At 42.7% G+C, this 25,977-nt stretch overlaps 1 protein-coding gene across 1 annotated transcript in view; it reads left to right on the plus strand.

Annotated features, from left to right (window-relative positions):
* Positions 1 to 25,977, plus strand: part of SHC3 (SHC adaptor protein 3) — a 208,888-nt gene that overhangs the window by 79,669 nt on the left and 103,242 nt on the right. The window lies entirely within an intron of this gene.

Below are 25,977 nucleotides of genomic sequence, written 5' to 3' on the forward strand. Positions count from 1 at the left end.
AACCCTTGACAGAATTGACTAGGGAAAGCTGGATCATTCCACTCCGTATCCGTAGCCCATCTCCTAAATTCAGAGCAATAGGTCTCTGCAGAACGCTCTCCCTGCCATAAGCCACGCAACTTAGTCTCGGCCAGGGAGATCCGATCTGGGTCATCATAGATAAGACCTAGAGCTCTGAAAAATTCATCTACCGACCGGAGGGACTGTGATCCGGTCGGCAACGAACAAACCCAAGATTGAGTGTCACCTTTAAGTAACAAAATGATTATAACCACTCTTTGACTCTCGTCCCCAGAAGAGTTAGGACGTAGTCTAAAATATAATTTGCACGACTCCCTGAACCAAATAAAGTTGTCACTTCCCCTGGAAAATCTATCCAGGAGTGTGACCTTAGATTCAGGACAGGCCTGATTCCCGCTGCCGGAACCAGCCTCCTGTGGTCTCTGGATCTGCGAGACGGTCGTGCGGAGGTCAGCTACCTCCAAAGACAGCCCGTGCAGTTGTCCGACCAGTGCAGAAATAGTATCTATCGCTGCACTGACACAAACAAAATGGCGGTTTTTCGGCGGTTGATAATGTCACAAAGTGGAAAAGGGGAGGAACACCAGAATGACAACAAAAGGAAAAAGACTAGGAACTAGGCCTCAAGGCTAGGGAAAGGGAGAAAGTAACCACCTTGGGAACCCTAAACCTAGCCCTGACTCCTGTCAGTATGAATAGATCCTGAAGGTGGGAATATTCATACATCGGAAACCTAGGCCCTAGTAACCCTGGGAGTAGCCCTAGGAGTAGTGACAGGGTCTGAGACTACTGATTCCTTCCCAGATGAACGAACCAGCGTCTCCCTTAGGCCTAGTATACAACGAGCAAATGGGAACAACAAAATACAGAGAAGAACACTTATCTTAAATAGAAAATGGATGAGCAAGAACTCAGATGAGAACCACACACCAGCTCTTCCAACTCCAGGCAGATAATATCAACAATATCCAGACTAAATAGAGTAGCAGGCCACAAGCTACACCTGAGACAAGAGATGTGGTCATTACCAACAACAACAACACTGCAACAAGTGAAAACCGAGAGGCTGTCAGATAACCTCACGTGCAGCCAGTATCTCAGATCTTCTAATCTCTGTCTCGGGAGGGATCGTGACAATACTGGGACAAGAGAATCCCTTAAGGACCTTGCCATTTTTCACCTTAAGGACCAGGCAGTTTTTTGGAAACTTGACATGTGTCACTTTATGTGGTAATAACTTTGGAATGCTTTTACTGTACTTATCCAAGCCATTCTGAGATTGTTTTTTCGCGACACATTGTACTTCATGATAGTGAAAAATTATAGTCGATTTACCGAAAATTTAGAAAAATTAGCAATTTTCCAAATTTGAATTTATCTGCTTTTGAGGCAGATAGTGGTACATCATAAAAAAGTTATTACTTTACATTTTCCATATGTCCACTTTCATGTTTGCATCATTTTATAAATGTAATTTTATTTTTTAGGCTCTTAACCCTATAGGTGTTCCACAAGAATTATAGGAAAAAGGAGATTTCATTTTTAAATTTCACTTTTTTGGCATATTTTCCATTGCAATTCATTTTTTCCTGTAACACATCAAGGGTTAACAGCCAAATAAAACTCAATATTTATTACCCCGATTCTGCAGTTTACAGAAATACCCCACATGTTGTTGTAAACTGCTGTACGGGCACACGGCAGGGCGCAAAAGAAAGGAGCGCCATATGGATTTTGGAGTGCAGATTTCACTGGGATAATTTTAAGTTGCCATATGACATTTAAAGACCCCCTGATGCACCCCTAGAGTAGAAACTCCCAAAAAGTTACCCCATTTTGGAAATTATAGGATAAGGTGACACTTTTATTGGTATAATTTTGTGGTATGTATGAATTTTGATTGCTCTATAGTACGCTTTTTGTGAGGCAAGGTAACCAAAAAATGGCTGTTCTGGCACAGTTTTTATTTTTTATTCACCTGACAGGTTAGATCATGTGCTATTTTTATAGAGCAGGTTGTTATGGACACAACAATACCAAATATGTCTACAGTGATCCCTCGACTTATGATGTACTCGACATGCGATGGTTTCAACTTACGATGGCCTCTCCTAGGCCATCGTAAGTTCAATACAGACTCAACATTTGATACCTTAGGACAGTAGTGTGACTGAGCAGCAGCGCTTGAACACCTCTGGAAAACAGCGTGCAAAAATAGAGAACACTTGTACATGCTGATTGGCTGTAATAGTCAGCCAATCAGTGTTTCAGCTTAAGGTTACCAATTGCGTGTCTCCAGGCATCACTTGCAGACTGCGGTAATCAGAGGCACACGCCGATAGGCTGGAGTTCAGCCAATCGGTATATGCATTTTTTATAATAGTACAGTACCACCCCTGTACTGTTACTTTACCCAATCAGCGCGCTTTACAGTGTGAAGTTCTGTGAATGCTGATTGGCTGAATGCAGTGTGGGCTGTAGGACTGCGTCGTGAGCATCGTGTGGAGAGTGACACAGAAGCTGCTGGCTGAACAGTTAGAGTCCATTCACACGTCCGCGATTCTGTTCCGCATTTTGCGGAACGGAATTGCGGACCCATTCATTTCTATAGGGCCACACTATGTGCTGTCCGGATCTGCATTTCTGGATCCGTACTTCTGGGTCCGCAATTCCGTTCCCAAAAAAAAATAAAACATGTCCTATTCTTAGAACAAGGTTGTATGGACGAGCACTCTAACAGATGGCACACATTTATTGAAAATATATAATATATAATATAATAGGCTAGCAATATAAAATAGATAAAACAATACAATAAAATACAAGTGTATGAATACAACCACTATGGGGTGATGGGTATTGGTGGATATTCTTCAATATCCGAAACAGTCCTTGAGGTAAAGTGGTAAAATTGATATAGAGGCCTTGTAATGGCCTAAGTATCTATAGGAATCCAATAACCCTAATCAAATGGCAATGATGCTTATATAGTTCCAACGGTTCTGGCAGGCTGTCGCTATTCAGTGCATTCAGTGGTAGTCCCGTATCATACAAAAATACTCTAATGGAGATACACTTGCCGGCTTTTCAGCCGCTTACCTCCCCTTCGTATGCGGCTTCAGTCCTGCGGTTTGCTCAGACTGCGTGCATAGGGCCCATAGGATGCGGCGTCTCCCGTTGTTGGATACAATAGCCGGGTTTGCCGACTATAATAGCGCTTACCTTTTCTTGTGAGTGGTATACTTAGCTTTCACAAAAATACTCTAATGGAGATACACTTGCCGGCTTTTCAGCCGCTTACCTCCCCTTCGTATGCGGCTTCAGTCCTGCGGTTTGCTCAGACTGCGTGCATAGGGCCCATAGGATGCGGCGTCTCCCGTTGTTGGATACAATAGCCGGGTTTGCCGACTATAATAGCGCTTACCTTTTCTTGTGAGTGGTATACTTAGCTTTCACAGTGCGGGTAAAGCGCATAGATCATCCCCGTTAGTATGCAGGGCCGGCGTCTCGCAGTGTTCTGTTTGATGCCCGCGTTGAACGCTTGCGGGGTGATGGGATGGTGTTTGCTTGCGTCACTTCCTGTAGATACCGGTGGTGACGTATTCCTTGTATAGCGTCCGATAATTCCAGGCTGCGATATTCAGATGTTGAATATTATCGATATCAAAGTCCTGTTTGCATGGCCATGCAATTGAAGAAGTGTCGACAGGTATATGGCGTGAAACCCGCCATATACCTGTCGACACTTCTTCAATTGCATGGCCATGCAAACAGGACTTTGATATCGATAATATTCAACATCTGAATATCGCAGCCTGGAATTATCGGACGCTATACAAGGAATACGTCACCACCGGTATCTACAGGAAGTGACGCAAGCAAACACCATCCCATCACCCCGCAAGCGTTCAACGCGGGCATCAAACAGAACACTGCGAGACGCCGGCCCTGCATACTAACGGGGATGATCTATGCGCTTTACCCGCACTGTGAAAGCTAAGTATACCACTCACAAGAAAAGGTAAGCGCTATTATAGTCGGCAAACCCGGCTATTGTATCCAACAACGGGAGACGCCGCATCCTATGGGCCCTATGCACGCAGTCTGAGCAAACCGCAGGACTGAAGCCGCATACGAAGGGGAGGTAAGCGGCTGAAAAGCCGGCAAGTGTATCTCCATTAGAGTATTTTTGTATGATACGGGACTACCACTGAATGCACTGAATAGCGACAGCCTGCCAGAACCGTTGGAACTATATAAGCATCATTGCCATTTGATTAGGGTTATTGGATTCCTATAGATACTTAGGCCATTACAAGGCCTCTATATCAATTTTACCACTTTACCTCAAGGACTGTTTCGGATATTGAAGAATATCCACCAATACCCATCACCCCATAGTGGTTGTATTCATACACTTGTATTTTATTGTATTGTTTTATCTATTTTATATTGCTAGCCTATTATATTATATATTATATATTTTCAATAAATGTGTGCCATCTGTTAGAGTGCTCGTCCATACAACCTTGTTCTATTTTCATTTTCTTTAGAGAGGTAGGGTGTCCTCTCCCTGGACTTGTAGCACCATATCATAGGCTATATAGGAGAGCAGCCACCACCAACTCCAATTTTCGATGTCCTATTCTTGTCCGCAATTGTGGACAAGGTTAGGCATTTTCTAATATAGTGCCGGCGATGTGCGGTCCGCAAAATGCGGAACACACGTTGCCGGTGTCCGTGTTTTGCGTATCCGTGGATCTGTGGATCCGCAAAACACATACAGATGTGTGAATAGACCCTTAATCTACAGTAAAACGGTGAGCCTCTATGCATACTGTAGAGTACTATACAGTACACAAGCACACTGTACATATATTTTACTATAAAATACCCCAGAATCAGGCTGAACAGTAAAGCCCCTATCCCCACCTCCCCTCATACACACACATTTAGCTGTGGAATTAGCACCATAGAGGATTCTTTTTAACCCCTTAAGCCGTAACGCCGTAGATGTACAGCGTTATGCGTCTGTGAGTGTATGGAGCGTTCCTCCAATGGAAACAGCTGGCACCCGCCCGCACTGACAGGAAGCGGCGTTCAATGCTAATCGTGTCACATGTGAGTGAAGGCAGAGGGATGCAGCTCCCTCTGTCTTCTGATTGGAGCCCCCACAGTGAAATCACGGGGCTCTGATCGGTTGTTATGGCAGCCTGGACGCTGCTGAAGCACTTCAGGTCTGCCATGGCAATCTCCATACTGAGCTATGCACAATACATAGCTCAGAATGGAGACTGTAAAAATCCTTTTCACCCTGTTAGAGATGTATTAGCATGAATAGGAGAGGGGATCAAAAGATCCCATGTACTAGGCCCCTAAGGGGTCTAATAGTTATAAAAAAAAGTGAAAAATAAGTAAAAAAAAACACCAATATATTAAAAGTTTAAATCACCGCTCTTTCCCAATTTTAGATATAAAAAGATTTGTGCTCGGATCGGCTCATGCTGAGAGGGTCCCCTACCTACGCCTATACTCCACCCCCCCAACCTAGAAGCAGCAGAGTTATGCCGGAACTGCTTATCGAAGGGTAGCCTAAAGGGGGCTACCCCAATAATGAGACCTGAAAGAAGGGAGGGCTCCTGGGTGGGTTGAAATCGTTCGAACCGACAAGTGGGGGGAGGAGGGCCAGGTTTAAATAGTGAACGCCCCGCCTCCCCTCACACAAATACGGCACTCTTAATTGCCTACCACATAACTAATAAAAAATAAACCTATTAGGTATCGCCGCATCCGAAAATATCTGAACTATTAAAATATAATAAAAAATTCCTGTGCGATGAACGCCATAATGGAAAAAAATGAAAAACACACAATTTGTAATTTTTTTGTCATCTTGTCCCCCCCCAAAAAATTTAAAAACGGTGATCAAAAAGTCATACATGCTACAAAAATGGTATCAATAAAAATTACAGTTTGTTACTCAAAAAATAAGGCCTCATACAGCTCTGTAGACCAAAATATTAAAAATTTATGGCTGTCAGAATATAGCGATGCAATGAAAATTTCGATTTTTTTTAAAAGGTTTTTATTTTTTTTAAAGTAGCAAAACAAAAAAAAAAATTCAAGTTTGGTATCACAGCATTTGTATTGACCCGCAAAATAAGACCGTCATGTCATTTTTAGTGCATAGCGAATGCTGTGATGTCAAAATCCCCAAAACCTTGAAGGAATTCAGTTTTTTTTTGTTTGTTTTTAATTTTGCCACATAAAGAATATTTTTCTAATACAAGACATGGTAAATTAAATGGTGGCATAAGAAAATGCATCTTGTCCCGCAAAAAATAAGCCCTCACATAACTATGTGAACGGAAAAATAAAAAAGTTATGGCTGTTGGAACGTGGGGAGGAAAAATCCCAAATGTAAAAATAAAAATCGGCCCTGTATTTAAGTGGTTAACAGTGGCAAATATATTTTTTTTCTATAGAGCACCTAAAGTGTGAAGGGACATTATGCCTCCCAAACAGGCAAAAAATACAATTCCTTTAAAAATAAAACAGGAAATTATAAAAAATAAAAAAAAACACGACAATGGCATGCAGATAAGTGAGTTAGTGCAACAGTATGGTTTCTCACAATCAACCATTTCTACAATTGTGAAGAAGAGAGACACACTTAACAGCATTAGGGTACTTTCACACTAGCGGCAGGGGAGTCCGGCAGGCTGTTCCGGCGGGTGAACAGCCTGGCGGATCCATCCTGCTGCTAGTTCACGTGTGCCCCCGGTACTTTTAGTCTGGCTGCCTCTTGCCGTGCGCTGCCGCCGGAACTCCGCCCCTCCACAATTATATTCAATGGGGACGGAGCGGCAGTCCGGGGGCACACGTGAACTAGCTGCAGGACGGATCCGACAGGCTGTTCCCCCGCTGGAACAGCCAGCAGGACTCCCCTGCCGCTAGTGTAAAACTAGCCTTAAAGTGACTGACAAATCAACCACAGTGCACAAAGGCAGAAATCTTAATGTTGAGATGGAGAGGTTGCTGTATTTATGGATTAAGGAAAAGCAAATGAGAGGGGACACTGTTCCAGGAAACTTTATCTGTGAACATGCAAAATGCATTTTTGAAGAACTGAAAGCAAAGGCAGAGTCAAGTGGTGATGCCACTGGTACAAGTGCAGTACGCAGCCCTGCAGGGTGAGCGAATGTGAGGTCACGGTTAATAGGCAAAATGATTGGTACTGCTCTTGGTTGCTCTTGGTACTCACAGTTTTTATATATACCCTGGGCAGGCGTACAGGAGTGATGGAGAGACTGGCACATGGATCCTCTGGGGCACTCTCTGTGTATATGGACCAGGCCAGGTGGTAGGTGAGGTGCCCTAGGTGTTGTAGGTTTAGTGTGCCTGTGGCAAGATCCCTTAAAGTCTGTGTTGCCAGTGCCGGTAACGGTGGCACACCGATTTCTTGCAGTAATAAGTAAAGAAAACACGTTGCAGTGAACCAAAACTTCTTTTTACTGAAACAGTTTAACTATTTACAGTCTTGGTCAGTTCCATATGCAAAAAGGTGGTGACATGCAGGCTTTACATCAAACGGCAGGCACAATGTTCTTGCAAGATACTCAGAGGGTTAAAACACTTACAGATCAGGCTGCACTTCTCCTCAGATCCTGTCTGTCTTTATCCCAAGGCCCGTATGCCCTATTGCTGGCTTTATCCTTGGTTAGGGAAACTTCCTCTCGTATATATGACTCCTTGCTTTAAATATATCCTTCTGCCCTTCAGCTCTCTGTTTGGCTGGAACAAGCTTGGCTCTGCACTGTACTTTTGTAGGAACTTGGTTTCTCAGGAGGCAGACTCTTCTCCTGGTGGCAAGCTAGAAGCCTGGGCTATCTAACTGCATGTCAGAAGCTGCTCCTCAGCTATTCTCTGGCTAAGGTGACTCTTGGCTTCTGAACACTCACTCTACTTTTTTTCCTCTGGTCTGGACCTGGCTATTTATACTAGGGGGTTCCCTAGCTCCCTCTACTGTCTAGGAGGAGGAACTACACCCCTAACAGGCCAGGTACACAGGAGATAACATAAATAACATGACAATTCACATTAAAATGCAACATAAAATACAATGACCATGTTCCACAGGAGGTGGAGAACAACGTGGCCCAATTGACCCTTGTTCAGTGCCCACCCTTACGTAGTGGGACACTACACAAGTTGTTATGAAGAGTTTATTGCTAGCAAAGGTTGGTTTGAATGTTTCGGGCAAAGATGTGAGGTCAAGAGTGTGATACGACATGGAGAGGCAGCTAGCTCAAACCGCGAAGCAGCTGATTCTTTTAAGCTGGAATTTCAGCGTCATATGGATGATGAAGGCTACCTTCCACAACAAGTTTTCAATTGGGATGAAACTGGCTTATTCTGGAAGAAAATGCCCAAGCGAACATACATCACCAGAGAAGAAGCTAGTCTTCCTGGACATAAGCCTATGAAAGACCGACTAACCCTCCTGCTGGGTGCTAATGCATCAGGGCATTTTAAGCTAACCAATCGTTGGTTTATCAAAAGTCATTAAAGCCAATTTAGGAGTGTTGTGGAGCTGCAATAGGAAGGCCTGGGTGACCAGACATGTGTTTAATGGACATAAGCCTATGAAAGACCGACTAACCCTCCTGCTGGGTGCTAATGCATCAGGGCATTTTAAGCTAACCAATCGTTGGTTTATCAAAAGTCATTAAAGCCAATTTAGGAGTGTTGTGGAGCTGCAATAGGAAGGCCTGGGTGACCAGACATGTGTTTAATGAATGAGCAACAAAAGTCTTTTGTCCTTCAGTGAAATCATACCTGGAGAAAAACAGACTGCCACTAAAAGCATTGCTGCTGTTAGACAACGCTTCTGGTCATGACCCAGCACTGTCAGAATCATTGGAGGCCCAATTTAATTTCATCACAATAAAATTTTTACCTCCAAGCACCACTCCTCTTCTTCAACCTATGGATCAACAGGTCATCTCAAACTTCAAGAAACTGTACACCAAGAAGATGTTTGCAAAATGCTTTGAAGCGACTGAGGCAGACAAAAACTTGACATTGAAAAAGTTTTGGAAAACAAGGTTTAACATCTTGGACTGTGTGAGGCTAATTGTTAGTGCATGGAATGACGTTTCTATTCGTGTCCTTAATTCTGCTTGGAGACCTTTATGGCCCTCTGTTGTGCATGAAGCCACTGTTTCTGTGGTTTATACAGAAAATAAGATTGAGCAGGAGATTGTCAATTTAGCTCAGTCTATGGGTCTGCAAGTTGATAAAGATGATGTAGAAGAGCTCATTCAAGCCCATGAGAGCAAACGGACTACAGAAGAGTTACTTGAGCTTGAACAGTTAACAGAGCATGATAGTGGAGAAGAGGAGTGTTGTAAAGATGACCATGTTATCACAACTCAAGAGATGAAGAATCTGTTTTCTTCCTGGGAAGTTGTGAAGAGTGTTGTCCGAAAACACCCAGACATCACTCTTGCTGAGCTTAAAGCCTGTGATTATGAAGACAAGGTACTGAGCTTCTTCATGAATCTTCAGAAAAAACGCCAGAAACAAGTTACATAGGACGTTTTTTTCAGCAGTTCCAAAAGGCCAAGAAAAGACCTTGAAGATGCTCCCATAGATGTAGAGAGTGATCCAGAAGCTTCTTCTGACTGCTAAGTAATAACCTGCTTTATATCTATTTATTTTGTGCTTAATGTGCCTCAATCCTCCCTTTTTTTTCTTATTCCGAGTTGACATTTTTGAGGTTTGGAACCAATTACCCATTTTACATAGACTTATGGTTTCAACATACAATGGTTTCAACATATAATGGTCGTCGCAAAACCAATTAATATTGTATATTGAGGGATCACTGTACTTTAATTTTTCTTTTGTTTCAGTTTTACATAATAAAGCATTTTTTAAATAAATCATGTTTTTGTGTCTCATTTTTCTGAAAGCCATATCAGTTTTTGCAGCCTGAGGTGACGGTTTGATTGGTACTATTTTGGAGTACATACTACTTTTTGATTGTTTGGTATTACACTTTTTGTGATGTATGGTGACAACAAATTTCTTTTTTTGGCACTTTTTTCATTTTATTTTATTTTTTACGGTTTTTACCTGACAGGGTAAATCATGTGATATTTTTATAGAGCAGGTTGTTACGGATGCAGCGATACCTAATATGCCTAATTATCTTATGTAGGGGTTCAGTTTTTGCAGCATGAGGTGGCGGTTTGATTGGTACTATTTTGGAGTACATACTACTTTTTGATTGTTTGGTATTACACTTTTTGTGATGTATGGTGACAAAATGTTTTTTTTGGCATGGTTTTTATTTGATTTTGTTTACGTTTTTCACCTGACAGAGTAAATCATATGATATTGTTTTAGAACAGGTTGTTACGGATGCAGCGATACCTAATATGTCTGTTTTTTTAATATATATTCTGGCTTTAAACAATAAAAGCATTTTTGAAGCAAAAAAAATGATGTTTTTATGTCTCCATTTTCTGAAAGCCATATCTTTTAAAATTTTTGGGCGATTGTCTTAGTTAGGGTCTCACTTTTTGTGGGATGAGATGACAGTTTGATTGGTATCATGTTTGGGTACATATGACTTTTAGATCACTTGGTATTACACTTTTAGTGATGAAAGGTGACATAAAATGGCTTTTTTAAGCACAGTTTTTTATTAATTTGTTTTTACGGTGTTGACCAGATGGAGTGGATCATGTGATATATTTATAGAGCAGGTTGTTACGCACGTGGTGATACCTAATATGTCTTTTTTTTTCTATTTTTTTACAATTTTTATATGTCTCTTGTTATGGGAAAGGGACTTTTTTTATTTAAACTTGAATTTTTTACTGTTAAAAACACTTTTATTTCATTTTTATAATTTTTTATTTTTGTCCCACTACGGGACTTCAACATTACAGGGTCTGATCCCTGTTTCAATGCAGCACAATGCATCTGTACTGTATTGCATTGACTATCAGTGTATTACGAAGTGTAATACACTGATAGTTTGCCTATGAGACCCAGCCTGGGGGCTGGGCCTCATAGGCCTCCATACATGCCGGGCCCCAAGGCCTTTGAATGGCTTGGGCCTGCCATGGCAACCATCGGGTCCACAGCAGCACGGGGACCCAATGGATGAGGAGAGGGAGGGCAAAACTGAATGTGGCATATGAGGGGTTAATCCACCGGCATCTGCATTATCACCGTGGATGCAGCAGGGATCCGGCTGTCAGTAACAGCCGGATCCGTGCTGCTGATCGCGGCACCGCACGTGGGGGGGGGGGGGGGGGGGGGACCACAGGACGAGAATGCTTCGTCCTGGGACACAAAGTACCGGCCATTTAGGACGAGCATTCCCGTCCTGGGTCCTTAAGGGGTTAATATGCTTTGCATTGAGATACAAACAGCTATTCATCAAACATACACATCTGTACTGGTAACTTTCACTTAAAGGGATTGTCTTACTTCAGAAAATGGCATTTATCATGTAGACAAAGCCAATACAAGGCACTTACTAATGTATTGTGATTGTCCATGTTGCCTCCTTTGCTTACTTGATTCATTCCATCACATTATACACTGCTCATACCCAGGTGTTATGACCACCCTGAAATCCAGCAGTGGTGGCCATGCTTGCAGTGTATAATGTGATGGAAAAATGAATTCAGCCAGCAAAGGATGCAATATGGACAATCACAATACATTAGTAAGGGCCTTGTATTAACTATCTCTACATGATAAATACCATTTGCTGAAGCGAGACAGCCCCTTTAATCTTTAGGCAATCCTCCTTTAGGAAAACTTACAATAGTGAAGCACCATAACACAAGTGATTTTTTCTGAGGATGTATTTCCGCACACACAAGCTCAGAAAATTTAAATCACATAAAAACAGAGGAGTCATAAAGCATCCTGCCACATGATCAGCGCTATCATGTAGCAGGACGCCATATGACTCTGATGTTTTATGTGGTTTTACCCAATAAATCTCTGGAAAAATCATATAGTGTTACAGTGCTTCACTACTGAAGGCTTTCTGCCCAGATCCATATAGGAGATTGAGGATCGCCTAAAGGTTAAATAGAAGTCACCAGTAATGATGCATATGTTTCATGAACAGCTGCTTGTATCTGGACGCAGAGCATATTAACATCAAAGCCCCACATACTCTTGATTATTCTCTTATTTCAGTATAAATTCAGTATTGTTATAGGAACAGGGCAGGCATTTCTTCTGCTGTGCACCTATTTAATTGTGAATTATCTCAAGGACTCTTTGTTATTAACTGTATTTTTATACAGGATGGAGGTGACATCTGGTTATGGTTATTCGCTTATGGTAAATGGTGATATGGTGGTATTATTCAGTCACTGTATGGTGGTCATTTAGCCACAACAGTTTTTACCTTTATTTGGGGTAGAACAGATATCATACAGATTCTGTACAGTATAGTGCACCGCAGTGGCGTGCCTAGGGTGTTTGGCACCCGGGGCGGGTCCTTTCTCTGGCACCCCCCACCAATACTTTAAAAAAAATTGTACCCCCTCACAATATTATTGCCCTCATTGTAGAACTTTCACACAGATGTGTGCCCCCTCACAGTAGTTATGCCCACATTGTGCCCCCCTCACAGTAATAATCCCCATTGTGCCCCTTCACAGTAATAATCCCCATTGTGTCCTCTTCATAGTAATAATCCTCATTGTGCCCCCTTCATAGTAATATTGCCCACTGTGCCCCCTTCACGGTAATAATGCCCCTTGTGCCCCCTTAATAGTAGTAATGCCCACTGTGCTAGTAATGCTCTCTGTGCCCCCTCCATAGTAGAAATCCCCATTGTGCCCCCTTCACAGTAATAATGTCCACTGTGCCCTCTTCATTGTAGTAATGCCCTCTGGCTCTGTGCCCCCTCTATAGCAGGAATGCCCATTGTGCCCCCTTCACATTAGTAATGCCCTCTGTGCCCCCAGCTGTTTGAAGAGAGGGCAGCGCTCATATTATAGCTGCTTTCTCTGTTCTGTTTACCTGCTCGCCGTAGCATTTGCAGCGATGAGCAGGTAAACAGAGCAGAGAAGGCAGCGCTCATACAAAAAAAAAAAAAAAACGGACAACCCCTTTAACCACTTCCCATCTGGGCCCTTTGCCCCCTTCCTGACCAGGCCAAATTTTGCAAAACGGACATATCTCACTTTATGTGGTAATAACTTTGGAACGCCTTTATTTATCCAAGTCATTCAGAGATTGTTTTCTCGTGACACATTGTACTTCATGATAGTCATAAATTTGAGTCAAAATATTTCACCTTTATTTATGAAAAAATCCCAAATTTACCCAAAAATTTTAAAAAAATCGCAATTTTCTAAATTTCAATTTCTCTGCTTTTAAAACAGAAAGTGATACCTCATAAAATATTTATTATTTAACATTCCCCATATGTCTACTTTATGTTGGCATCATTTTGGAAATGTCATTTTATTTTTTTAGGACGTTAGAAGGCTTAGAAGTTTAGAAGCAATTCTTCAAATTTTTAAGAAAATTGCCAAAACCCACTTTATAAGGACCAGTTCAGGTCTGAAGTCACTTTGTGGGGCCTACATAGTAGATACCCCCATAAATGACCCCATTGTAGAAACTACACCCCTCAAGGTATTCAAAACCGATTTTACAAACTTTGTTAACCCTTTAGGCGTTCCACAAGAATTAAAGGAAAATGGAGATCAAATTTTTAAATTTCACTTTTTTGGCAGATTTTCCATTTTAATCAATTTTTTTCTCTAACACATCGATGGTTAACAGCCAAACAAAACTCAATATTTATTACCCAGATTCTGCGGTTTACAGAAACACCCCACATGTGGTCGTAAACTGCTGTATGGGCACACGGCAGGGCGCAGAAGGAAAGGAACTCCACATGGTTTTTAGATGCCATGTCCCATTTGAAGCCCCCTGATGCACCCTTACAGTAGAAACTCCCAAGAAGTGACCCCATTTTGGAAACTAGGGGATAAGGTGCCAGTTTTATTAGTACTATTTTTGGGTACATATGATTTTTTGATCATTCAATATAACACTTTATGGGGCAAGGTGACCAAAAAATTGGTTGTTTTAGCACAGTTTCTATTTATTTATTTTTACAGCGTTCACCTTAGGGGTTCAGTCAAGTGACATTTTTATAGAGCAGATTGTTACGGATGTGGCGATACCTAATATGTATACTTTTTCTCATTTATTAAAGTTTTACACAATAATAGCATTTTTGAAACCAAAAAATTATGTTTTAATGTGTCCATGTTCTGAGAGCTATAGTTTTTTTATTTTTTGAGAGATTTTCTTATGTAGGGGCTCATTTTTTGCGGGATGAGGTGACGGTTTTATTGGTACCATTTTGTGGGACATACGCGTTTTTGATCACTTGGTGTTGCACCTTTTGTGATGCAACGTGACAAAAATTGCTTGTTTTGACACAGTTTTTTTTTTTTTTTTTTTACGGTGTTCACCCGAGGGGTTAGGTCATGTGATATTTTTATAGAGCTGGTTTTTACGGACGCGGCAATACCTAATATGTATACTTTTTTTTATTTGTTTCACTTTAACACAATAATAGCATTTTTGAAACCAAAAAAATTATGTTTTAGTGTCTCCATGTTCTAAGAGCTATAGTTTTTTTATTTTTTGAGAGATTTTCTTATGTAGGCGCTCATTTTTTGCGGGATGAGGTGACGGTTTTATTGGTACCATTTTGTGGGACATACGCGTTTTTGATCACTTGGTGTTGCACCTTTTGTGATGCAAGGTGACAAAAATTGCTTGTTTTGACACCGTTTTTTTTTTTTTTTTTTACGGTGTTCACCCGAGGGGTTAGGTCATGTGATATTTTTATAGAGCTGGTTTTTACGGACGCGGCAATACTAAATATGTCTATTTTACTTTATTTTTTCTATTTTAATTTTTTTTTTTTTATTCCTAACTTGGGAACTTTTTTTTTTTTTACATGTGAAACTTTATTTTATTTTATTTTTTCAACCCTTTATTTTTTTTATTTTTTTTTACACTTTTCGTCCCCCGTAAGGTCATACAAGACCTCTGGGGGACATTTGCTTCACTTTTTCTTTTTTTTTTCACAGTTGATTTCTCCTGTAACTGGGGCTGAGATAGTAGCCCCAGTTACAGGACAAATGCACCCCTAGAGAGGCTGTACAGCAGCAATCCAGCGCTGTACAGCCTCACAGCAGGGCTGATCGAGGTCTCTGAGAGACCTCACACAGCTCCTGCACTCTCCGGTCACGGCGGTCACATGACCGCCGGGCCGGAACAGGAAGCGCACAGCGCTTCCTTCTCTGCAGACACAGCGCTCGGTGAGCGCTGTGTCTGCAGCGATCGTGAAGGCAGGGACACCTGGGAACTGTCCCTGCCTTGTCTTAGGGTTGCCCTGCTGTCACTGACAGCGGGCAACCCGATCAGCAGCTGCACGATTAGCGTGCAGCTGCTATTTCTGACAGGACGTTTTAAAACGTGCTGTCAGAAATAGACGTCCACCCATAGGACGTTTATATCCTATGGGCGGACGTGAGGCGGTTAAAGACATATTTGGAAAAACTACATACAGCGCTACAGAACATACAGGGTCAAACAGCGCCATATATGTACCTGTTACATCCAGTGACTTCTCTTCTCTGATGTAGATATTATCTTTCCTCTTCTTCTCCTGTTAGATCAGACCACCATGGTGACTTCTTTTAGCTGTGCCTCGTCTCTGCAGAGTTTAACAAACAGACATCTTACTTACCTAGTTTTCCAATATCCTCCCACCTTCTCAACACCCACTCCTGCCACCCCCAATACTATGTCCACTGTGCTCCCCAATACTTTTCTGCAGAAACAGTACCCCTGAAAATACTGGTACCACACAGACCTCCAAACTCCCACTAGACCTCCAGACCCCCATTAGACCTCCAGACCCCCATTAGACCTCTAGACCCCCAGTCAGACCTCCAGACCCCCAATCAGACTCCCATTAGACCTCTAGACCCCCCAGTCAGACCTCCAATCAGACCCCCATTAGACCTCCAGACCACCCAGTCAGACATCAAGACCCCCAATCAGACCCCCATTAGACCTCCAGACCCCCATATCTGACCCCCATTAGACCTCCAGACCCCCCAGTCAGACCTCCAGACCCCCAATCAGACCCCCATTAGACCTCCAGACCCCCATATCTGACCCCCATTAGACCTCCAGACCCCCCAGTCAGACCTCAAGACCCCCAATCAGACCTCCATTAGACCTCCATACCCCCAGTCAGACCTCCAGACCCCCAATCAGACCCCCATTAGAATTCCAGACCCCCAAGTCAGACCTCCAGACCCCCAATCAGACCCCCATTAGACCTCCAGGGCCCCAATCAGACCTCCAGACCCCCCATTAGACCACTCCAGACCCCCCAGTCAGACCTCCAGGCCCCCCCAGTCAGACCTCCTGACCCCCCATAGACCACTCCAGACCCCCCATTAGACCTCTCCAGACCCCCCATTATACCTCCATATCAGACCTCAGATCAGACTGTAAAAAAATAAAGTCACTTCCACTCTCCCTGTCTTGGCTGTCTTCTCTTCTCAGAGCCTGCGCTGCAGTCACCTGACCTCCTGCAGCATCAGGTAAAAGTGCACTCTGTATGTCCTGACGCTGCAGGCAACCAGGACACAGCAGCGCAGGCCCTAAGAAGAGCAAGCAGGAGGAGGAGTAAGTACTGTACAGCGCTCACAGCACTTCTCTCCCCCTCCTCCTGCAGACTAGTGAGAGCTTCCATTATGGAAGTGCTCACTAGTATTCCCTTTATAAGATGTACTGCATCCATCTGTATGAGCGCTCATTGCTTCTGTTCTGGCACCCCCCTGAGAGCCCCCCCCCCCCCTTGGGACGCCACTGGTGCACCCTGTATTTCTCAATAGAGCACTTGACTTTTAGATATCACAGTCCACACCACTGAAAACAGGACCTGGTTGTGCACGAGAAGTAAATGTCACAATCATGCCACTGATAATTATCTTTATGGCATTACTATGATTATCAAAAAGATCAGACCAAGACAAATTATTTCAGATTTCAACCTTCAATGTGGCCCCTAATCTGTAGAATTCTAAAAAAAGTAACTGAAATCCTTTATACGTGGGAAATAAAAATAACAAAACTTAAATGTGTTGTGTAATGTGGTTGTATAAGTGTGAACACCCTCTTATAATTGGAGATTTGTTGTTGTGTTCAGAATTAGCCAGTCACATGTAAGCTCATTTTAAATAGTAATCAGTACACCGTTGCTATCATTTAAAGTGATTCTGAAGAACCCCAAATAAAAATCAGCTGTTCAAGTACGATTTTCCTGACACTTTATTAGTTGCATTTTACAGCAAGAACCATGGTCCATAAACATCTTACAACTAGAGATGAGCAAATTTTCAAAAAATTCAATTCGGCCGCTTCGCCGAATTTTTTTGAAAAAATGTGTTTCCATCTGAATTTATTTGCGGCGAATCGCCTTAACAAACAGCTATTTCCTGGCTGCAGAGAGCCTTTAGGGTCCATTCACATGTCCGTTTTTTCTTTCCTGATCTGTTCAGTTTTTCAGGAACAGATCTGGACCAGATCTGGACCCATTCATTTTCAATGGGTCCTGGAAAAAATCAGACATTGAGCTGTCCGTTTTTTTCCAGGACCCATTGAAAATGAATGGGTCCAGATCTGGTCCAGATCTGTTCCTGAAAAAACGGAACAGATCAGGAAAGAAAAAACGGACGTGTGAATAGACCCTTATAGTGGTGTAGAACACTGTGCCTTGCAGTAACACGCATAGGAAGTCTGCTGTGGTAATGAAATAATACTGTGAGTCAGTATGACATGCAGATGACAGGCGTCGCGCTTAGAATCGCGAAAAAGTCTGGTACCGTGTTAGCCAATAGAAAACTAGTTGAGTGCTCTCATTAAGAGAAACAAAATAAGTGTATTGCAGGTTTCATACCTTTTAATGGCTAACAAAAATACTTCACACTTCACTTATTTGGGCAGTCACAGGGCCAAAACTGACCAAATAACTCAAGTATGAACTCAGCCTTACAGGTCGATGTTAGCGCCTAGAAGAAGTGCACTCCTTTTACACCGTCGTCAGCTGATTCCACATAGATATCTACAGAACCTGCTCTATTAAACACTTATACAAGTACAGCCCCACGACAGAGTGGAGAAGGTGTCAGCAGTAAGTTTGTGTTGACGTTACTGATTATTTTGCCCTTCCTCTGATCCATCAGAACAATAACCCACAAAAAAAGGTCCTGTCTGTTGAGCATCCGCCTTCACTCAGTCAGCATTTAGTCAGTAATCCATCAGTATTGCTAATGCCCCAAAAAATCTAAACATATAACTGCACAGCTGAACGGCAAATATATATATATTTTTTCCACTTATACACTCCACAAAAGGCTTTAGAACATATAACTGCACCGCTGAACGGCAAATATATATATTTTTTTTCCCCTTATACACTCCACAAAAGGCTTTAGAACATATAACTGCACCGCTGAACGGCAAATATATATATATTTTTTCCTCTTATACACGACACAAAAGGCTTTAGAATATATAACTGCACCGCTGAACGGCAAATATATTTTTATTTTGCCACTATTACATGACAAAAAGGTCTTTAGAACATATAACTGCACTGCTGAACGGCAAATATATTTTTCTTTTTTCCACTTATACACTCCACAAAAGGGCTTTAGAACATATAACTGCACCGCTGAATGGAAAATAGGCCCTTATTTCTTTCCACTTATACACGCCACAAAAGGCTTTAGAACATATAACTGCACTGCTGAACGGCAAATATATTTTTCTTTTGCCACTAATGCACGCCACAAAAGGCTTTAGAACATATAACTGCACCACTGAACGGCAAATATATTTTACTTTTGCCACTAATGCACGACAAAAAGGGCTTTAGAACATATAACTGCAACGCTGAACGGCAAATATATTTTACTTTTGCCACTAATACATGACAAAAAGAGCTGTAATTTTCGCACTTCCCCACACAACGGCTAATAAGCCCTTTTTTCCCCCACTAATACAAGCCAAAAAATGCTTTAGAACAGGCATCCTCAAACTGCGGCCCTCCAGCTGTTGCAAAACTACAACTCCCAGCATGCCCGAACAGCCTACAGGTATCAGCCTACAGCAGGGCATTGTGGGAGTTGTAGTTTTACAACAGCTGGAGGGCCGCAGTTTGAGGATGCCTGCTTTAGAACATATAACTGCACCGCACAAGGGCAAATAAGATGTAGAAATATTTCTTGTAATAAACCCTGTTAATGGCTGTATCAAACAGCACTTGCACCCCAATACCAATAACGATTTGCTGGAATTACAGAGCTGTATAAAAAAAAATTTGGGTGCCCAGTCAGTGCAGCAAGATGTAATAGGATTTTTCCTGAAATTCGAATCGAATTCCACTTCGTCAGCTTCGATTCGCTCATCTCTACTTTCAACACATCAAAGGGATCTCATTGTTGAAAGGTATCAGTCAGGAGAAGGATACAAAAAAAAATTGTACACATCAAGTCTGTCAAAAGCATGTGGGAAAACATCTTGTGGTCTGATGAGACCAAGGTAGAGGTTTTTGATCATAATTCCAAAATGTATGTTTGGCGCAAGGCCAAGACTGCGCATCACCAAAAGAACACCACACCCACCATCACCAATATAACACCATACCTCCAGTGAAGCATGATGGAGGCAACATGATGCTTTGTGGCTGCTTTTCTGCAGCTGAAACTGGGGCTTTAGTAAAGGTGGAGGAAATGATGAGCCTTTACTAAAAAGCTGAAGATAAAGAGGAATTTCTCATTTCATCATGACTATGACCCAAAGCATACCTCCACATCAACAAAAGAAAAGTTTCGCCAGATGAAGATCAAAGTTTTGGATTGGCCCACCAGAGGCCAGACCTGCACCCAATTAATAAGCTGTGGGTTGACCTGAAGACGGCTGTACACAGACGATGCCCTCGCAGTCTGAAAGACTTGGAGCGTGGGCAAAGATTGCCAAGTCTAGATATGCCATGCTGATAGAATCCTACCCAAAAAGACTAAATCGTGTCATAAATTCAAAGGGTACTTCAGCAAAGTATTAGTTTAAGGGTCTGCATTTGCAATACCTTAGATAGGAAATTTGCAAATTGTTTGGTTTATAATGCAATGGTAATGTTTTACTTAGTCATGTACTGTTGCACCAGCAGATGAATGGCACTAGGAATGGAGCTAACCACTCCACCCCCCCTCCCCTTGATAGGATTGGGCTGGTCCGACTTCCTGTCAGTAGAGAGAGCTAGCTAGGCTAGTGAGGAGACAGGGGGCACGTCCATCAGCCCATGTCCCTAAGGGCCTTAGGGCCAGAAATCCATCTCCACTGAGAAGAACACTGCTCCAGAGTGACAGGATGGTCCAAGGACCGCAGAATCCATCAAATCTATGGTGTTCCAGATAGCAGAGTGATCAGCTACAATCAGCTTTACAGAAACCTCTACAAGGCGAGGGATACCCAGACACCCATCACCCCAGGGCTGGATAGGAAAATATATAAGCCAGCATTACTTAGTGGACACCTACAGTCATAGGTGCCAGCTTTACAGTAGTAAAGAAGAATCAGGAGAGCAAGACTTTGTCAGCTAGCATATTTCTGGGTGGCATCTAACCAGCCACTATACCTCATCATCTGGTGACACAGACTGAACCTTGTATTTATTATTGCAGGATGTAACCCAAGTTATTATTTGCACTCAGTAAATAAAGCTGTTGTTTTCTTATGCCTGCCTGGGTCCTTCAATCAATTTTTTCACTGCACCCAACCCCAGGGAGCGATGGCATGAGGGAGCACACCGTGACACAACATCTCATCGTGGAAACTACCGCTCCCATCCTCTGCACCGGTTCCTCTGGAGCTTGCTGCACCTATATTTATTTTAGTTCTTTATTTTTTATTTTTCCCCATTGAATTGTACAGATTATGGCCGAATGCACACAGCCATGTTCCGCGGCCGAGAGCGGTCCGTGGTATGCCGGACTGGATTCCTGTTCAGAGCAGGAGCGCATGGAGTCATTGGTTGCTATGAAGCCGTGCGCTTCATGCCGCAGCTGCACTACAGTAATACACTCGTATAGTGTATTCCTGTAGTGCAGCGGCGGCATGAAGCGCACGGCGTCATAGCAACCAATGACGCCGTGCGCTCCTGCTCTGAACAGGAATCCAGCCCGGCATACCACGGACCGCTCTCGGCTGTGGAACACATTCGGCCTATAGCTGATATTAAAAGTGGAAAAAGTTCTCAAATGATATTTCTTTGATTATTTAGATGACAAAAACCTGGCATTTTAACAGGGTTTGTAGACTTTTTATATCCACTTGTATAAATTGAGATTCGTGACTCATACTATGCAAATCTGAGGAACAAAGAATAATTTTGCTGGCAGTGAGATTATATCACTTTCTTAATCTTGTGTGAAGATGTAGGTATAAATAGTAGATTACGACACCATTCAGATGACTTTGACCATTTTTTTTTTTATGTATACAGGTTTTTAATTTCATCTTTGAGGAGAAGTGGCCTTTGTTATTCCCTTTGAATATATTTATAGGGAAGCTGCCAGGAGGTTCTTGTTGCCTATCCTGGGGCAGCATGAAACGCTAGCAGTCTTCCTCATTATCTGTCTCTTATTCTGAAACATGGCAGTATGTAAGAGAAAACATAATTTATAATGAGTTGGGCATGGGGAGAAGTGTCCACTGGGTGGCTCCCCGCTGGCTTCTCCCTACTTGACTTGATTGATAGATTTCTCCCTATACACAGATAGGGAGAGACTCGTCAGCCAAGCTGAGCAACTCAGGGAAAAGCCATCAGGGAGCTGGTCAGGAGTCACTTCTCCCTGTGCCTGGCTCCCTGGAAGGCTGCAACATTTCACAGTAAAATATAGATCTTTGTAATGGGGAAGCCTGTCAGTATTTCTTGCTACCCATGGTTAGGGTAGAATGAATTTCCTGACAGGTTGCCTTTAATATGTGCCTTTAATAAGTAGATCCAGTACTTGCCATGCATAATGTTTTTGATGATGTTGTGGTTAATGTAAATTAACCACCTGCAGAACATCTTAAAACATCTGGCTGGTCCACATATAAGTTTGCAGAGGAATTTCTGAACTGCAATCATGCAGTTACAGGAGAGGGAAGTTGGTTGTCAGACTGGACTCCCCATACAGAAGGCAGAGATGGTGCTCAATGAGTGCCTTGTATACAGTTCAGGAAGTGGCAGTGCCAGGTAGCTGCAGGAACTGCTGGGTCTTAGCATACCCAGATTATCGCTGCAGTCTTTAGCAGGAGGCGGTACCACATTTCCCCTATAATTGGTAATAACATGTCAGCCCCAGATTACAGAGAAACTTAGCAAAAAAATGTAAAGATAAAATATTTCCTATTGGTCCCTTAAGGGGAGTACAATGTATATGAAAAATAAACGATTATAAAATAAATACATAAAAAATTAAAAGAAAGAAAACCACAGCTCTATATAGCAAAAGCACTTTGTGATATTAAAAAATTTAAAAAACAGACATATATTTGCTTCTTTATATTTTCACTGATTTCACAAAGAATAAAATGTGGTACTAATATAAAAATAGCATAAAAATAAAGCCCTGAGTATAAGAAAAACGAATTTATTTGAACTAAACAAAAAAACTTTTCTAGCGTTCTCTCATTTACTAAAAAATTTGGAAATTATATGCTTGGTCATTAAAGGGTTTTTTAAATATTGATAACTTATCCTCAGGTTTAGGGCTCATGAAGGCCATGTTTTTTGTCCGCATCTGAGCCGCATTTTTTGCAGGTCAGATGTGGACCCATTCACTTGACTGGGGCCGCAAAAGATGTGTACAGCACACTGTGTTCTGTCCACATATGTTTGTTTATTCCACTGCGCCCGCAAAAAAATAGAGCATGTCCTATACTTGTCCTATATACAGTGGGATGCGAAAGTTTGGGCAACCTTGTTAATCGTCATGATTTTCCTGTATAAATCGTTGGTTGTTACGATAAAAAATGTCAGTTAAATATATCATATAGGAGACACACACAGTGATATTTGAGAAGTGAAATTAAGTTTATTGGATTTACAGAAAGTGTGCTATAATTGTTTAAACAAAATTAGGCAGGTGCATACATTTGGGCTCAAATTGGAACTCAAATTGGCTTGGTAAACTCAGTGACCCTTGACCTACATACACAGGTGAATCCAATTATGAGAAAGAGTATTTAAGGGGGTCAATTGTAAGTTTCCCTCCTCTTTTAATTTTCTCTGAAGTGTAGCAACATGGGGGTCTCAAAACAACTCTCAAATGACCTGAAGACAAAGATTGTTCACCATCATGGTTTAGGGGAAGGATACAGAAAGCTGTCTCAGAGATTTCAGCTGTCTGTTTCCACAGTTAGGAACATATTGAGGAAATGGAAGACCACAGGCTCAGTTCAAGTTACGGCTCAAAGTGGCAGACCAAGAAAAATCTCGGATAGACAGAAGCGACGAATGGTGAGAACAGTCAGAGTCAACCCACAGACCAGCACCAAAGACCTACAACATCATCTTGCTGCAGATGGAGTCACTGTGCATCGTTCAACCATTCGGCGCACTTTAAACAAGGAAATGCTGTATGCGAGAGTGATGCAGAGGAAGCCTTTTCTCCGCCCACAGCACAAAAAGTGCCGATTGAGGTGGGCTAAAGCACATTTGGACAAGCCAGCTTCATTTTGGAATAAGGTGCTGTGGACTGATGGATGAAACTAAAATTGAGTTATTTGGCCATAACAAGGGGTGTTATGCATGGAGGAAAAAGAACACAGCATTCCAAGAAAAACACCTGCTACCTACAGTAAAATATGGTGGTGGTTCCATCATGCTGTGGGGCTGTGTGGCCAGTGCAGGGACTGGGAATCTTGTCAAAGTTGAGGGATGCATGGATTCCACTCAGTATCAGCAGATTCTGGAGACTAATGTCCAGGAATCAGTGACAAAGCTGAACCTGTGCCGGGGCTGGATCTTTCAACAAGAAAACGACCCTAAACACTGCTCAAAATCCACTAAGGCATTTATGCAGAGGAACAAGTACAACGTTCTGGAATGGTCATCTCAGTCCCCAGACCTGAATATAATTGAAAATCTGTGGTGTGACTTAAAAAGAGCTGTCCATGCTCGGAAGCCATCAAACCTGAATGAACTAAAGATGTTTTGTAAAGAGGAATGGTCCAAAATACCTTCAACCAGAATCCAGACTCTCATTGGAACCTACAGGAAGCGTTTAGAGGCTGTAATTTCTGCAAAAGGAGGATCTACTAAATATTGATCTCATTTCTTTTTTGTGGTGCCCAAATTTATGCACCTGCCTAATTTTGTTTAAACAATTATAGCACACTTTCTGTAAATCCAATAAACTTCATTTCACTTCTCAAATATCACTGTGTGTGTCTCCTATATGATATATTTAACTGACATTTTTTATCGTAACAACCAACGATTTATACAGGAAAATCATGACGATTAACAAGGTTGCCCAAACTTTCGCATCCCACTGTAAGTGAGATGACATTCAGTGTAATGTTGAAGAGAAAGCAGCAGTCGCACGAGTGCCACCTCCTCTCTCTTCTCCACCATGGGCCATAGCCACAATGGACAGGAGGTAGGGTGACCACGTGTCCCGGTTTGCCCGGGATCGTCCCGTAATTTACGTTTTTGTCCCGTGTCCCGGGAGCCTTCAAACCGGGACAATAGAGAGTCCCGGAATCAACTGCCTGCCAGTCTGCAACATTCACTGCCGCTGCTGCCGCAGTGCTGTTGTAATTAATTCATCCTAAATCACTGGTTGCTACGGCTGCCCCGCTTGGCGTGTAGCAACCAGTGACGTCACCATGTCCCGCTCTCTCTGCGGCTCCGACTCCACCCCCACCTCCCAGTGCAGCCCCTACAGATGCAGGTAGCTGTGCAGATAGGGAGTTGCAGTATAACGGGGGAATTGCCATGTGAGCCGTTCCCTCCTCACTCAAGCCGGAGAGGTATTTCAGCAGTCCACAGACTACATGAGGCGTTTACAGGCTGTCTGCTCCCGGCCCAGCGTCAGGCAGCGGTTACCAGGCCGGGCTGCTCTCACTGGCGGCCCCGGGTGATTACTTTCGAAAATAACTTTTACTATTCGCCGCCTCTGGAGTTTGAATGGAATGCGCATGCGCAGTGCCGCCACTCTCCACACTGACGTTACAAGCAGCCCGGTTCTGTCACCCGACTCTGTCATCCACACTGCACGGCAGAAAGACGCTGCGGCCCCGAGGTAAGGACCTTGTGTTCTGATACTGAGCCCACCGAGAAGACAGTGCTGCTCCAGTGTCCTAATACTACCGGAGAGAAACTTCTATCTATAGACTCCATGTGCAGTGCCAGCAATGATACATGGACTCCAGCTGTTGTGGAACTACAACCCCCAGCAGGATGCGGGCTGTATTGGGCACACTGGCATTTGATGGCGCACAGTAGCGACAATTTATGGGCACACTGGCATTTGATGGGGCACAATAGCGACAATTCATGGGCACACTGGCAGCATCTGATGGGGGCACAGTAGCGACAATTCATGGGCACACTGGCATTTGATGGACTGTGCCCCATCAAATGCCAGTGTGCCCATGAATTGTCGCTACTGTGCCCCCATCAGATGCTGGCAGTGTGCCCATGAATTGTCGCAAACTGTGCCTCATCAGATGCTGCCAGTGTGCCTATCAATTGCCGCTACTGTGCCCATCAGATCAGATGCTGCCAGTGTGTCAATTAAT

This window comes from Bufo bufo, chromosome 2, assembly GCF_905171765.1.
Source record: "Bufo bufo chromosome 2, aBufBuf1.1, whole genome shotgun sequence".
In the NCBI taxonomy this organism is placed as follows: domain Eukaryota; kingdom Metazoa; phylum Chordata; class Amphibia; order Anura; family Bufonidae; genus Bufo; species Bufo bufo.